Source organism: Nicotiana attenuata, unplaced genomic scaffold (assembly GCF_001879085.1).
Source record: "Nicotiana attenuata strain UT unplaced genomic scaffold, NIATTr2, whole genome shotgun sequence".
In the NCBI taxonomy this organism is placed as follows: domain Eukaryota; kingdom Viridiplantae; phylum Streptophyta; class Magnoliopsida; order Solanales; family Solanaceae; genus Nicotiana; species Nicotiana attenuata.
In genome coordinates, this window is record NW_017670340.1 from 61,889 (window position 1) to 75,804 (window position 13,916).

The following is a 13,916-nucleotide window of genomic DNA, read 5'->3' on the forward strand; positions in this document are numbered from 1 at the left end:
TATATACTAGTATTACTAATCCTAACTCTTCCATGAATACTTATATCTTCTCTGGTAACAGGCTTAACGCAAATCAGCATCTCAGGTATATATCAAATCAATAAAGTTTGCTTGAGTCAAATAGCTGGTCAAAATCCGATCGACTAAACATGATCCAATTTTACTTTGTTTTGTTTAAAAGAGAAATGCACAAACTTATGCTTTTTTCTTAAATTATCAGGTTAAGTTCTTACAGGTTTATATTTTCAATTTCCTAATCTAATTTTGTGTATTTGTAATCTCAGGTCCCAAAAGATGCAAGATTTAATAGCTTATTGCCGTCAGTGTAGCCAAACAGGGGATGCAGTGAATATAGGCCAAGCTGCTTTTGAAACCTCTATGAATTTACTTTCGAGTACTATTTTTTCAAAGGATGTAGTGGACCCTTATGCAAATTCAGGTAAAGAATTCAAGGATGCAGTGTGCAAAATCACGGAAGAAGCTGGTAAGCCCAATTTGGCTGATTATTTCCCCTTGTTGAGAAGGATAGATCCTCAAGGGATAAGGCGATGCGTAGGCAAGAATTTTGATAAATTGCTTCAGCAGATTGAGGTATTGATTGATGAACGGTTGGAGGAAAGAGATAGCATAGATGTTCTTGATATTTTGTTAAATACTAGCCTAGAAGATCCGGAGGCAATCGACAGAAATCACATAGAGCGGTTATGCCTGGTATTTATTTCAGCTTCTTATCTTCATTATGTTCCTCATTTGCCATATGCTGCTCTAGTTGGCTTCATTAGGTTCGTGTTCATTTTAATTTTTCTTCATATACAAATCCAGTTCAATGGGATTTACTTCTAAAGTAGAAATTCTTTTGTCCTGTCAAAGTCAATGTTCATATGAGCAATCCATTACGTGAACACAATTGATCGGACCAACAAGAAGAGAAAGAAAGGTTGATTCCCCAAATACCTTAACAGAGTTGAGCTCTAGGGGGATTCTTTTTTGTGGTATTGGACATAAAAAAGTCGAGTATGCTATGCCGGCTTGATTTACTGGAATATTTGCTTCTAAGAACTCGTTCAAGCTTGGAAGTTTAGCACAAATAGCTTTATTTGACAATTAGCTGGAAGTCGGGTAATATCTGTGTTTGACCTTTATTAGCATATGCTACTCACATAATTTACCCTTCCTCTTTGGCCAAATTGTAGAGATTTATCCATAATAGGAAGTGTAATGGATAATAGGGGAAGAGCGATTGTCGACAGTCGTATGCCACATTGTTCTATTTACCTTGAAAAGAATACACATATTTATTGCCTCAGAATTATGAAAGGGTCCATTATATACTTGATATCTTATAAAAAGCTAATCTGTAAAGGAAAGAATCAGTGGCACATTCAATTTAGACGAGTACATCACCATGATTTATCACATAGTAAGTATAAACTTTCTGTCTGCATCCCTTATAGTTAGTTATATTGCAGGACCTTTTTATTGCTGGAACTGACACAACTTCAAATACACTAGAATGGGCAATGGTAGAGATCATGAGAAAACCAGACATAATGGAAAAAGCTAAAGCCGAGCTTGCAGAAGTTATTGGCAAAGGCAAGATAGTAGAAGAAGCCGATGTTGCTAGTCTCCCAGTACATAGTCAAAGAAACCTTGCGGATGTACCCAACAGTTCCCTTTATGATTCGCAAGGTAGATCAAGACGGCGTGTGGGTACTTTGTCCTGAGAGCTTCTCAAGTGTTAGTGAATCTATGGTCAATAGGACGTGACCCAACTATATGGGAAGAGCCTTCGGTATTTAAGCCTGAGAAATTTTGGGGTTCAAAAGTGGACGTTCGTGGCCAGGATTTTGAATTCATTCCATTTGGTGCTGGTAGGAGAATTTGCCCCGGGTTACCTTTGGCAAATAGAACAGTTCCTGTAATGTTGGCTTCATTATTGAATTCATTTTATTGAAGTTCTACATTAGTTTATGATTTGTTATTTGTAGCCCTCCTAAGTAAGGATGCTTTTGTTTTTTGTATATAATGACAGGAGCTTGTAGTATCATGGTATCAGAAGTCTAAATATCCTAACTTATCTCTCAAGATCAAATTTAGATTGTAAAAGGGCTTTCTTTCTTGGGAGATCAGGGTATAACAAACTATTCGAGATTTACCCGCCTTCCATGAGGACGGTTCAAATTACCGGTATGTAATTCTCTTTGTAACAAATCAGCTGCACACATCTGATGGCCTTAGGCGCAGTACCAGGGATAAGAATACGCCAAGACACCTGGACCAATACGACCATCTGCCAAGTCGTTAGAGAAAACGACACCAGCCCAGCTACACAAAAGGCATAAATAGACAGAAGGCTCACTTAGAAGGGCAGGAATGAACTTGTTATTTTTATTTCATTAGCTATTTCAATAGCAATCTGGAACCTCCCTCTTCTTGTTTTTTTTTTTTTTGCTTTGGTTTCCTTGTTTTTTTGGCCAAGGTTGAGAACTATTAGTTGTAAATTTGGAGCTTAATTGAATATTAGAACTATCATCTTTACATTTGGTGCTTTCATTGACCCTCCTTCTACAAATGGGTGATGGTGCACATAACACTCGGGTCGAAATCCTTGGAGGAAGCTGTGAAACAGCTCCAAGAACAATCAGTTGTTCACACCAAAGCTTTGGACTCCATTAACAGTACACTTCAGGAGATTGTTGCGCAGATTGCTTCTCAGAGAGCTCCTTCTCCGACGCCGGCACCGACCGCTGCTAGCCCTTCTTCCTCTGTGTTAGGTCAGTCACCAACGCTGCAACAACAAACTGTGTATCACCAACGAACCACCCTGCAAACCCCAGCTCTTAACTTTCCTCAACCACAGCAACAACAACAATCTAATCACTCACGGAGAGATAGAGCGATTGATTCGCCGAAATGTGACGGTAACGCTGCGGAGAGTTGGATCTTTCAAGCCCATCAATATTTCGACCGCTACAATATTTCTGATGAAGAACGTATCAATCAATTTTCCTTCTTCCTTGAAGGTGACGCTAGAGATTGGTATCAATGGATGTACCGAAATCATCAGTTATGCGGTTGGGCTCACTTAATGAGAGCTTTTGTGACTCGTTTTGGGACGAAATCACTGGAGTCACCGGAGAGTTTGATCTGCAAAATTACAAATGACTTCTTCTGTTCACCGGAGAATTTATATCTTCACACTCTTCCTCCTTTTCTTTTTCCCCCTCTCTTTTATAATTTATATACGGAAAAGGCCTAAAAATGCCACTCAACTTTCAGAAATGGTTTATCCATGCTGTCCGTTAAAATATTGCTATTTTCATGCCACTGTCGTTAAAGAAATGGCCCATCCATGCCATTATTGACTAACGACTCAATTTTTATTTGGCCCATTCATGCCACTGCCGTTAGTCAATAATGGCATGGATGGGCCATTTCTTTAACGGCAGTGGCATGAAATGAGCATTTTTTTAACGAATGGCATGGATAGACCATTTCTGAAAGTTGAGTGGCATTTTTAGGCCTTTTTCGTAATTTATATAGGTCAAAGTTTAGTGACATTATTTATTCTTCAAGCTACTATTGATGTTATTTTGCTGATTAGTATTTTGTACTAAATTTGCACAGTATCTATCAACAAGTCCCTAATAAACCGTTTGGCATTCACTTTTCTTAGTTGTATTTGAAATTTTGGTTTAACTTTGGATTGCTTTGAGTGGGGTCATCCCCATTAAATAATACTCCCTCCGTTCCAATTTATGTGAACCTATTTGACTGGGCACGGAGTTTAAGAAAAGATGAAGACTTTTGGAATTTGTGGTCCTAAACAAGTCAAAAAGGGGCCCAAAGTATTTGTGTGGTTATAAAAGCTTCTCATTAAGGGTAGAATTGTAACTTTAAGCTAAATTGTTACCAAATTTAGAAAGGGTTCATTCTTTTTGGAACGGACCAAAAAGGAAATAGGTTCACATAAACTGGAACAGAGGGAGTATATAAAAAAAGGAAAAGAAATAATGATGCCATATCTAGATTTGGTTGAGGGAATTCTACAAGATTTCAATTGGCAGATGGTGGGCGTCAGAATGACAATTTGCATTCCAAATTGTAACCAATCCTTCATTCTAATTGGTCCAAATGGGAGGTGTTATCGCCTATATAAGGAGAGCTTTGGCTCTCATTTCATTACATCAATCTCAGAGCAAAATATATCTGAGAGAAAATAGAGAGTGTGAGCGATATTGTAGTGAGGTGAGAATCTTAAAAGTGGGTTATTTCTTTTGAGTGTATAGTGGTCACTGGAGTATTTTACTCGGACTACTGGGTGTAAAATTCCTCATTATAGTGGATTAGTTTGCTCCTCTTGGGCTCGTAGTTTTTTCCCTTATTCAGAAAGGTTTTCCACATTAAAAATCTTTGTGTCCTTGTTGTTCTTTTTTATGGTTGTTGACTATCGTATCTCTGTATTACATTATTGTTCTGTTGTTATTACCGTAAATATTATTTCCGTGGGGGATTTAGTCCCAACAACTAGTATCAGAGAACATGTTCTGTTCGTTCACAGAAATATTATTCACTGTCGGTAGTACTATACTCGGTGAAAAACAAAAATGTCCGGAGTAAAGTACGAGGTAGCAAAGTTTAACGGAGATAGTGGTTTCTCAACATGGCAAAGAAGGATGAGGGATCTGCTTATCCAACAAGGATTACACAAGGTACTAGATGCTGATGCCAAAAAGTCTGATACCATGAAAGCTGAGGATTGGGCTGACTTGGATGAAAGAGCTGCTAGTGCAATCAGGTTGCACTTATCAGATGATGTGGTAAATAACATTATTGATGAAGACATCGCATGTGGCATTTGGACAAGGTTGGAAAGCCTATACATGTCTAAAACACTGACAAATAAATTGTACCAGAAGAAGCAGTTATACGCCCTACACATGGGTGAAGGTACGAATTTTTTGTCACATTTAAATGTGTTTAACGGACTAATCACACAGCTCGCCAATCTCGGAGTGAAAATCGAGGAAGAAGATAAAGCCATTTTGCTATTGAACTCGTTTCCATCTTCATATGATAATTTGGAAACAACCATCCTACACGGTAAGACTACCATTGAGTTAAAAGATGTCACATCGACTCTTCTACTTAATGAGAAGATGAGAAGCCTGAAAATCAAGGACAAGCTCTCATTACAGAAGGTAGAGGCAGGAGTTATCAAAGAAGTTCGAGCAACTATGGTAGATCCGGAGCTCGTAGGAAGTCAAAGAACCGATCCAAATCAAGAGCCAGAAATTGCTACAATTGTGATCAACCAGGTCACTTCAAAAGAGATTGCCCAAATCCAAGGAAGGTCAAAGGTGAAACTAGTGGCCAGAAGAATGACGACAACACAACCGCCGTGGTGCAAAACAATGATAATGTTATCCTCTTTATAAATAAGGAAGCGGAATGCATGCACCTGTCAGGTCCAGAGTCGGAATGGGTGGTTGACACAGCGACATCTTACCTTGCCACACCGGTAAGAGATCTTTTTTGTAGATATGTAGCAGGTGATTTTGGCACTGTGAGAATGGGTAGCACAAGTTACTCAAAGATTGCGAGTATTGGTGACATTTGTATTAAGACAAATGTCAGATGCACATTGGTTCCAAAGGACGTGCGACATGTACCGGATTTGCGGATGCACTTGATCTCGGGAATTGCTTTAGACCGAGATGGATACGAGAACTATTTTGCAAATCAAAAGTGGAGACTCACCAAGGGATCATTGGTGATTGCAAAGGGAGTTGCTCATGGCACGTTGTACATGACAAATGCAGAAATATGCCAAGGTGAACTGAATGCGGCACAAGATGAGATTTCTGTAGATTTGTGGCACAAAAGAATGGGTCATATGACCGAGAAGGGATTGCAGATTCTTGCCAGGAAATCACTCATCCCTTTTGCCAAAGGTACAACAGTAAAACTTTGTGACTACTATTTATTTGGTAAGCAACATAGAGTCTCATTTCAGACATCGTCTGAAAGAAACTTGAATATGCTTGATTTAGTATATTTTGATGTTTGTGGTCCAATAGAAATTGAATTGATGGGCGGTAACAAATATTTGTTAATTTATTGATGATGCTTCACGTAAATTGTGGGTTTATATCTTGAAAACCAAAGATCAGGTGTTTCAAGTTTTCCAGAAGTTTCATGCTCTGGTGGAAAGGGAGACGGGTTGAAAGCTAAAGCGTCTCTGAAGTGAAAATGGAGGTGAGTACACTTCAAGGGAATTTGAAGAGTACTTTTCAAGTCATGGGATCATACATGAAAAGATAGTTTCTGGAACCCCACAGCACAATGGTGTCGCTGAGAGGATGAACCGCACCATTATTGAGAAGGTGAGAAGCATGCTCAGAATGGCTAAACTGCCTAAGTCATTCTGGGATGAAGCAGTTCAGACAACCTGTTATCTGATCAATAGGAGTCCATAAGTTGCATTGGAGTTTGACATCCCAGAGAGAGTTTGGACTAACAAGGTGGTGTCCTACTTACATCTAAAGGTGTTCGGTTGCAGAGCTTTTGCACATGTACCAAAGGAGCAGAGAACAAAGCTGGATGATAGATCCGTTCCCTGCATATTCATCGGATACGGAGATGGAGAGTTCGGGTACAGATTGTGGGATCTTATAAAGAAGAAGGCCATTAGAAGCAGTGATGTAATTTTCCGAGAAAGTGAAGTTGGAGCTGTAGATGATCAGTTAGAGAAGACAAAGAATGGTATAATTCCTAACCTTGTTACCATTCCTTATTCTTCTAACTATCCCACAAGTGCAGAAAGTACGACCAACGAGGTTGCCGAGCAGGGAGAGCAACCTAGTGAGGTTACTGAGCAGGGGGAGCAACTTGATGATGATGTCGAGCAAGTGGAGTATCCCACTCAGGAAGAAGAACAACCTCAACCTCTGAGGAGATCGGAGAGGCCAAGGGTAGAGTCATGCAGGTACCCTTCCAAGGAGTATGTTCTCATCAGTGATGAGGAGGAGCCAGAAAGTCTTAAGGAGGTGTTGTCCCATCTAGTAAAGAACCAGTGGATGAAAGCTATGCAAGAAGAGATGGAATCTCTACAGAAAAATGGCACGTACAAGCGGGTTGAACTTCCAAAGGGTAAAAGACCACTCAAATGAAAATGGGTCTTTAAACTCAAGAAAGATGGAAATGGCAAGCTGGTCAGATACAAAGCTCGATTGGTGGTTAAAGGCTTCGAACAGAAGAAAAGTATTGATTTTAATGAAATTTTCTCACCTGTTGTCAAATGACTTCTATTCATACAATCTTGAGCTTAGCAGCTAGCCTAGATCTTGAAGTGGAGCAGTTGGATGTGAAAACTGCATTTCTTCACAGAGATTTGGAAGAGGAGATCTATATGGAGCAGCCAGAAGGATTTGAAGTAGCTAAAAGGAAACACATGGTGTGCAAACTGAATAAGAGTCTTTATGGGTTGAAGCAGGCACCAACGCAGTGGTACATGAAGTTTGACTCATTCATGAAAAGTCAAACATACATAAAGACCTATTCTGATCCATGTGTATACTTCAAAAGATTTTCTGATAACAACTTTATTATAGTATTGTTGTATGTGGATGACATGTTGATTGTAGGACAAGACAAAGAGCTGATTGCAAAATTGAAGGGAGACTTATCTAAGTCCTTTGACATGAAGGACTTAGGCCCAGCACAACAAATTCTGGGAATGAAGATTGTTCGAGAGCGAACAAGCAGAAAGTTGTGGGTGTCTCAGGAGAAGTACATTGAAACTGTACTGGAACGCTTCAACATGAAGAATGTTAAGCCAGTCAGCACACCTCTTGCTAGTCATCTAAAGTTGAGCAAGAAGATGTGTCCTACAACAATGGAGGAGCAAGGGAACATGGCTAGAATTTCTTATTCTTCAGCAGTCGGAAGCTTGATGTATGCAATGGTATGCACCAGACCTGATATTGCTCAGTTAGTGTTGTTAGTAGGTTTCTTGAAAATCCTGGAAAAGAACACTAGGAAGATGTCAAATATAATTCTTCAAGCTACTATTGATGTTATTTTGCTGATTAGTGGTTTGTACTAAATTTGCATAGTATATATCAACAAGTCCCTAATAAACTGTTTGGCATTCACTTTTCTTAGTTGCATTTGAAATTTTGGTTTAACTTTGAATTGCTTTGTGTGGGTCCATCTCCATTAAATAATATATAAAAAAAAGAAGGAAAAGAAATAATGATGCCAAATCCAGATTTGGTTGAGGGAAATCAACAAGATTTCAATTGGCCGATGGTGGGCGTCAGAATGACAATTTGCATTGCAAATTATAACCAGTCCTTCATTCTGATTGGTCCAAATGGGAGGTGCTATCGCCTATATAAGGAGAGCTTTGGCTCTCATTTCATCATACCAATCTTAGAGCAAAATATATCTTAGAGAAAATGGAGAGTATGAGCGATATTGTATTGAGTTGGGAATCTTAAAAGAGGGTTATTTCTTTTGAATGTATAGTGGTCCCTGAAGTATTTTACTCAAACTACTGGGTGTAAAATTACTCATTATAGTGGATTACTTTGCTCCTCTCGGGCTCGTGATTTTTTTCCTTATTCAGAAGGGTTTCCCAAGTTAAAAATATTTGTGTCCTTGTTGTTCTTTTTTATTCTTGTTGACTACCGTATCTTGGTATTACATTATTGTTCCGCTGTTATTACCGTAAATATTATTTTCGTGGGGGATTTATTCCCAACACTTTGGATATTTTAGTCTACCTGGAACTCACCCCTCTTCATCATCTGTTGAAGATTAATACTTGCCTGCACTTTGTTTCAACGGAAAAGAGCAAAAAATGTCCCTCTACTATGTGAAATTGAGGGCATCTTCCCTCTGTTATAACTTTGGCCCTGGCCTACTCCTTCCGTTAATACCGTGGGCCAAAAATGCCCCTTTTTCGTTCCCCACCCAACATAAAATAATTTAGGGACTCACTAGAGTTAATTATATTATTAAGGTAGAATAGCCTGGGAGACACTTGTACTTGTTCCGGTTTGTCATTCCGAACCCTACATTCCATAAAGTTTCATCTAGACACTTCAACTTAATCAAAACAAGACTTTTAAACCCTTCGGAATCGCGTGAAGCTCTCTTGCTTGACGTGGATGACAAATCAGCATCCACATCAGATTCTATGCCAAAATAATATTATTTAACAAAATTGTAATTTCTTAAACAAAAAATAAAATAAAATAAGCAAAAAATCTCCCTTCTTCAAACCCACCCACTCAACCTTCTTAAAATAATAACCCACCTGGCATGGCTTCTCCACCATGAGTACCACTATTTCGTTCACTCCTGTTTTAAAGAAAGTTAGCTATCCATGAAAAACACATGAGTAGAAAATTAAGTCTTTTGAATTTTGACTTATTCCTCTACCCCAATTTGAAAGGGCTATGAAAAAATTTGAAAGCTAAAACCATTGGAAAAAATGGAAGAAGGGACTGAAGAAGAAGAGGAGGGGGGAGAGCGAAGGGGGAAAGGATTGAAGAAGAGGGGGTGGGGGGGGGGGGCAGAACGAAAGGGAGAAAGGGATGAAGAAGAAGAGGAGGAGGGGCAGAACGAAAGGGGGAAAGGGATGAAGAAGAAGAAGAAGAAGGGGGGGGGGCAGAACGAGGGGAAGGGTTGAAGAAGAAGAAGACGGGGTAGGGTGGGGTAGGTGGGGAGGGGTGGGGTGGGTGGGGGAAGAACGAAGGGCCCGGTAGGGCTGAAGAAGAAGAATAGTATTTTTTAATTATTTATTTATTTTATTTTTTTAATAAAGAAAAATCATAAGCTCATGCACCTAATGTGCGTGTAAATCACTTATTTTGTCCACCTCAGCCATATCAATGCCACATAAGCCCGGTCAACGGTCAGAAGGGTTTAAAAGTCTTGTTTTGATTAATTTGAAGTGTCTAGATGAAACTTTATGGAGTGTAGGGACCTGGATGACAAACCGGAACAAGTACAAGTGTCTCCCAGGCTATTCTGCCTATTATTAATTAATAAGATTTGACTATTTGACTTTTAAATTAATATTTTAAATTACTTTTTAACCTGACCCATTATAATCTGAGTTGACCCGATCCAACCCTGCTCTTTTAACCACAATCAATCCTCATTTTTATCTTATAACTCTCATAATAATATACGACTTCTCTAGGCTACTCGTTCTAGGGCTTTGTTTGTGGCTTTGTTGGTCAAAAGTGGAACATAAATAATATTTTTGATAGTGAAATCTGGAAAATCAAGGTAGGCAACTAATCACTATTATAATTTTTTATTGTAAAATTAGGGTTAGTTGGCCCTTTTCTGTTTAAAGATTTTTTTTTGGTGTTGTTGTAAGAGGAAATGATTTAAAAACTTGGTTTTATATCTAAAGTTTAGTTTTTTGATGTCTGTATTGGAATATTTTATGGTCCCGAGCCAGCTTCTTGTCTTTTAGGGTTTATTATGATTTTTAATTGATAGTTGTTGCTGTGTAGTTACTGATGCGGTCCATCTTGTGTCCCTTTTTCTGTTTCTTTGCATGTGAAAGCTATTGAAGATGATTGAGAAAGTTGACCTGATTTTTCACTATGGGGGTAACTGGGTAATTTCACCTAAATATCTATATAACTAGAATCTGTTGCATGTTTTGTCTGGTTATGAATCTGGTGGTGTTCGATTTGCTGTTGTTGTGATGAGTTTACAAAGAACTTAAGGTTTACAAAAATCAAACAACTTTTAGTAACCGGGCCTTTTGGAAGATATTACTTGGTAATTGATGATGATGGTATGAGGATCTTGCAATATTTATTCAATAAGGAGTTTGGAGATATAAATTTCTTTGCTGTAGAAGATTCGGATTTGAGGGTTTTTGCTCAAGATATCAAATACCACACTGAGACATACATTGTAAATGTCGATGTCGCTTCTGACCAAGAAAGTAGTATAAGTGCTTGTGAGTCTAATGATTCAATTTCATCTGATTATAATTCTGAAGAACATGAGGCTTTTAGCCAAGAAAGGAGGATATGAGCTATAAATTGGAGAACTATAAGGAATTAGAGAAGGATCAAGCATTTAAGGATATGACCGAGGTGAGAAAAGTGATAAACTTCTATGCTATAGCTAATCGTAAAGGTTTGAGGGTTAAAAAAAGTGATACTACTAGGGCCAGATATAAGTGCCAAGATGAATGTTCTTTTGTCCGTTTCATATCAAAAGATGGCAGGAGTGGCAACTTTAGAATCAAAACCTTAAATTCTAATCACACTTGTGACCCTGTGTTTAAAAACCTTAGGGCAGGTGCCAAAATATTTGCTCATATATTTAAGAGTAGAGTTCAGTATAATCCTCAATACAAGGTAAAAGATATGAGAGGAGAGTTGGAGACTAGTTATGACCCAAATGTGTCTAAGACTATGGTGAAAAGAGCTTAGAGGTTTTCTGTTGGGCGTGGAACGAAAACGGGACATTTTTGGCCCAAGGTATTAGGGAGGGGTAGACCAGGGCCAAAGTTTTAACGGAGGACAGATGCCCTCAATTTCACATAGTAGAGGAGCATTTTTGGCCCTTTTTTGTTCTTTCAATGAACTTCTTGCCTTTCAATAAGCAAAAGATGTAACAAAAAACTTCCACTAGGACTAATTCCCCTACCATTGATTGGAAATCTTCACAACATTCTTGGTGATCAACCCCACCAGTCCCTCGCAAAGCTAGCTGAAAGATATAGCCCAATAATCAGCCTCAGATTGGGCCGAATAACGACGGTGGTAATGTCTTCATCAGCCGTGGCAAAAGATGTCCTCCAAAAGCAAGACTTGGCCTTCTCCAGTAGAACAATCCCAGATGCAATCCATGATCTTTATCACAACCAATTCACTGTTGAATGTCCTGGAGTTTCACGTGTGAAAGTTTAAACTCCATGACAATGGTTATTTCAATTACATAAGCTGAAAAGTGACTATATGTGAATTTTATCCAACTTTGCATTATATGGGCTCATGTGCCATTCCGCATTTGATATCTCCTGCTAAATGTAGAGAATTTGTTGTTGTAGGATCCTCTTATGCAGCTCCCATTTTCACTTATTTTTCATCACAATGACACCTACTTACCGATCACTTTTATTTTCTGAGAGAGTGAGCATCAAATATTAAAGAATAGGAATGTTGAGTAAAATTTACAAGAAATTCCTTTCACATGATTTTTGTGTTCTTATGTTCATTCTAATATAGTGGAGTTACTCGTTATAAGCAATGCCCATAGCCCATAAGTATATATTGATGGAATTACAAGATCTGTATCAGTTTACTTTATATGCAAGTTCCTTATCCTTATAGAAATAATCTCTATTTCAATTGGCAAGAAAAAACTAGTAATTAAAGAGTAGGGAGTAGTTCTGATGTTCAATCAAAGTCATATATATAATCATCCTACGTTGTTAAAAAAAGTAATAAACTTGTTTTCATTTGTCCACATTTGTTTAGATTTGTTTACATTAATTTAATATTTTCATACATATAGTTAGAAAAGAGTGAGGTGTGGACATGTGTGAATTTGTGTGAACTAGTGTAGGCATGTATGGACTAGCGTGTACATCTTGGACTTAATTAATATGTACATATGAAGTTTAGGCTAGATACATATAGGAGTTCTACTATAAATACCCACGTATGCTAGCCATTTGGAGCAAGTGAAGTTGAATAGAAATCATCCTTTCCTCCACCTCTCTAATAGTGAGTTTTGAGTGTTTGTTTAGTTGTCTTGCTCTCCCAAAAATTTCTAACATTTGGTACCAGAGCTGGTGTATTGAGAGACAACCAAACTTGGAGAAAAGATGACAAACACTAATGGAACACCATTCCAAGTTTCTATGCTCATAAAAGAGAGCTATGGGAATTGGTGTATTCGAATGAAGGCCTTGCTTGGTGCCTATGATATTTGGAAACCGGTAGAGTCTGGAGTTGATGAAGCGGAAGATGCCGCAGCCACAAATAAGAAAGATCAAAAGGCACTCACTCTCGTCTATCAATGTTTGGATGACAAGATGTTCGAGAAGGTTGCAAATGCGACAACCTCCAAGCAAGCATGGGACATTCTTCAAACTTCCTTTAAAGGTTTGGACAAAGTGAAAAAGGTTCGTCTCCAGACCTTAAGAGGAGAGTTTGAATCATTGCATATGAAAGAAAATTAATCTGTTTCAGATTACATTTCAAGTTTGGCTATTGTCAATCAAATGAAAAGATATGGTGAAGAGTTGAAGGATGATAGGATCGTTGCAAAAATACTACGATCCCTAGATTCAAAATTTAATTATATTGTTGTTGCTATTGAAGAGTCCAAAGACTTGAACACCAAGACCATAGATGAACTTTCGAGTTCATTGCAAGGTCATGAAGAAAAATTGAAGAAACCGAAAGAAGAATCGGTTGAAAAGGCGTTGCAAGCAAAACTTTCCTTCAAGGAGAAAGATGAAAGGTGTGGTTCGCAGCAAAGAGGTCGTGGAAATGGAAGAGGTCGTGGTAGAGGAGGAAGAGGTGGTAGTCAACCACCAAATAAAGACAATAAAAGCCAAGACTATAGTCAAAAAAGAGGTCGTGGAAGAGGCAAATAATGGAGACAAAATCAAGGAAGGTATGACAAATCGAATGTTGAATGTTATACTTGTCATAAATTTGGACATTTTTCCTGGGAATGTAAAGATAATTCAGAGGAGAAAAATAACTTTGTGGAGAGCAAAAATGAAGATGAAGATGCCACTCTACTTCTTGCATGCAAAGGAGAAGAAAGTGTGGAAAAGAATAAATGGTATCTTGACTCCGGTGCAAGTAGTCATATTTGTGGAAAGAAAAATTTATTTGTGGAGCTTAAGGAGC

The 13,916-nt window shown here is 38.3% G+C and overlaps 1 pseudogene; it reads left to right on the forward strand.

Annotated features, from left to right (window-relative positions):
• Positions 1-2,211, forward strand: part of LOC109238091 — a 36,533-nt pseudogene extending 34,322 nt beyond the window's left edge.
• The last annotated feature ends 11,705 nt before the right edge of the window (positions 2,212-13,916 follow it).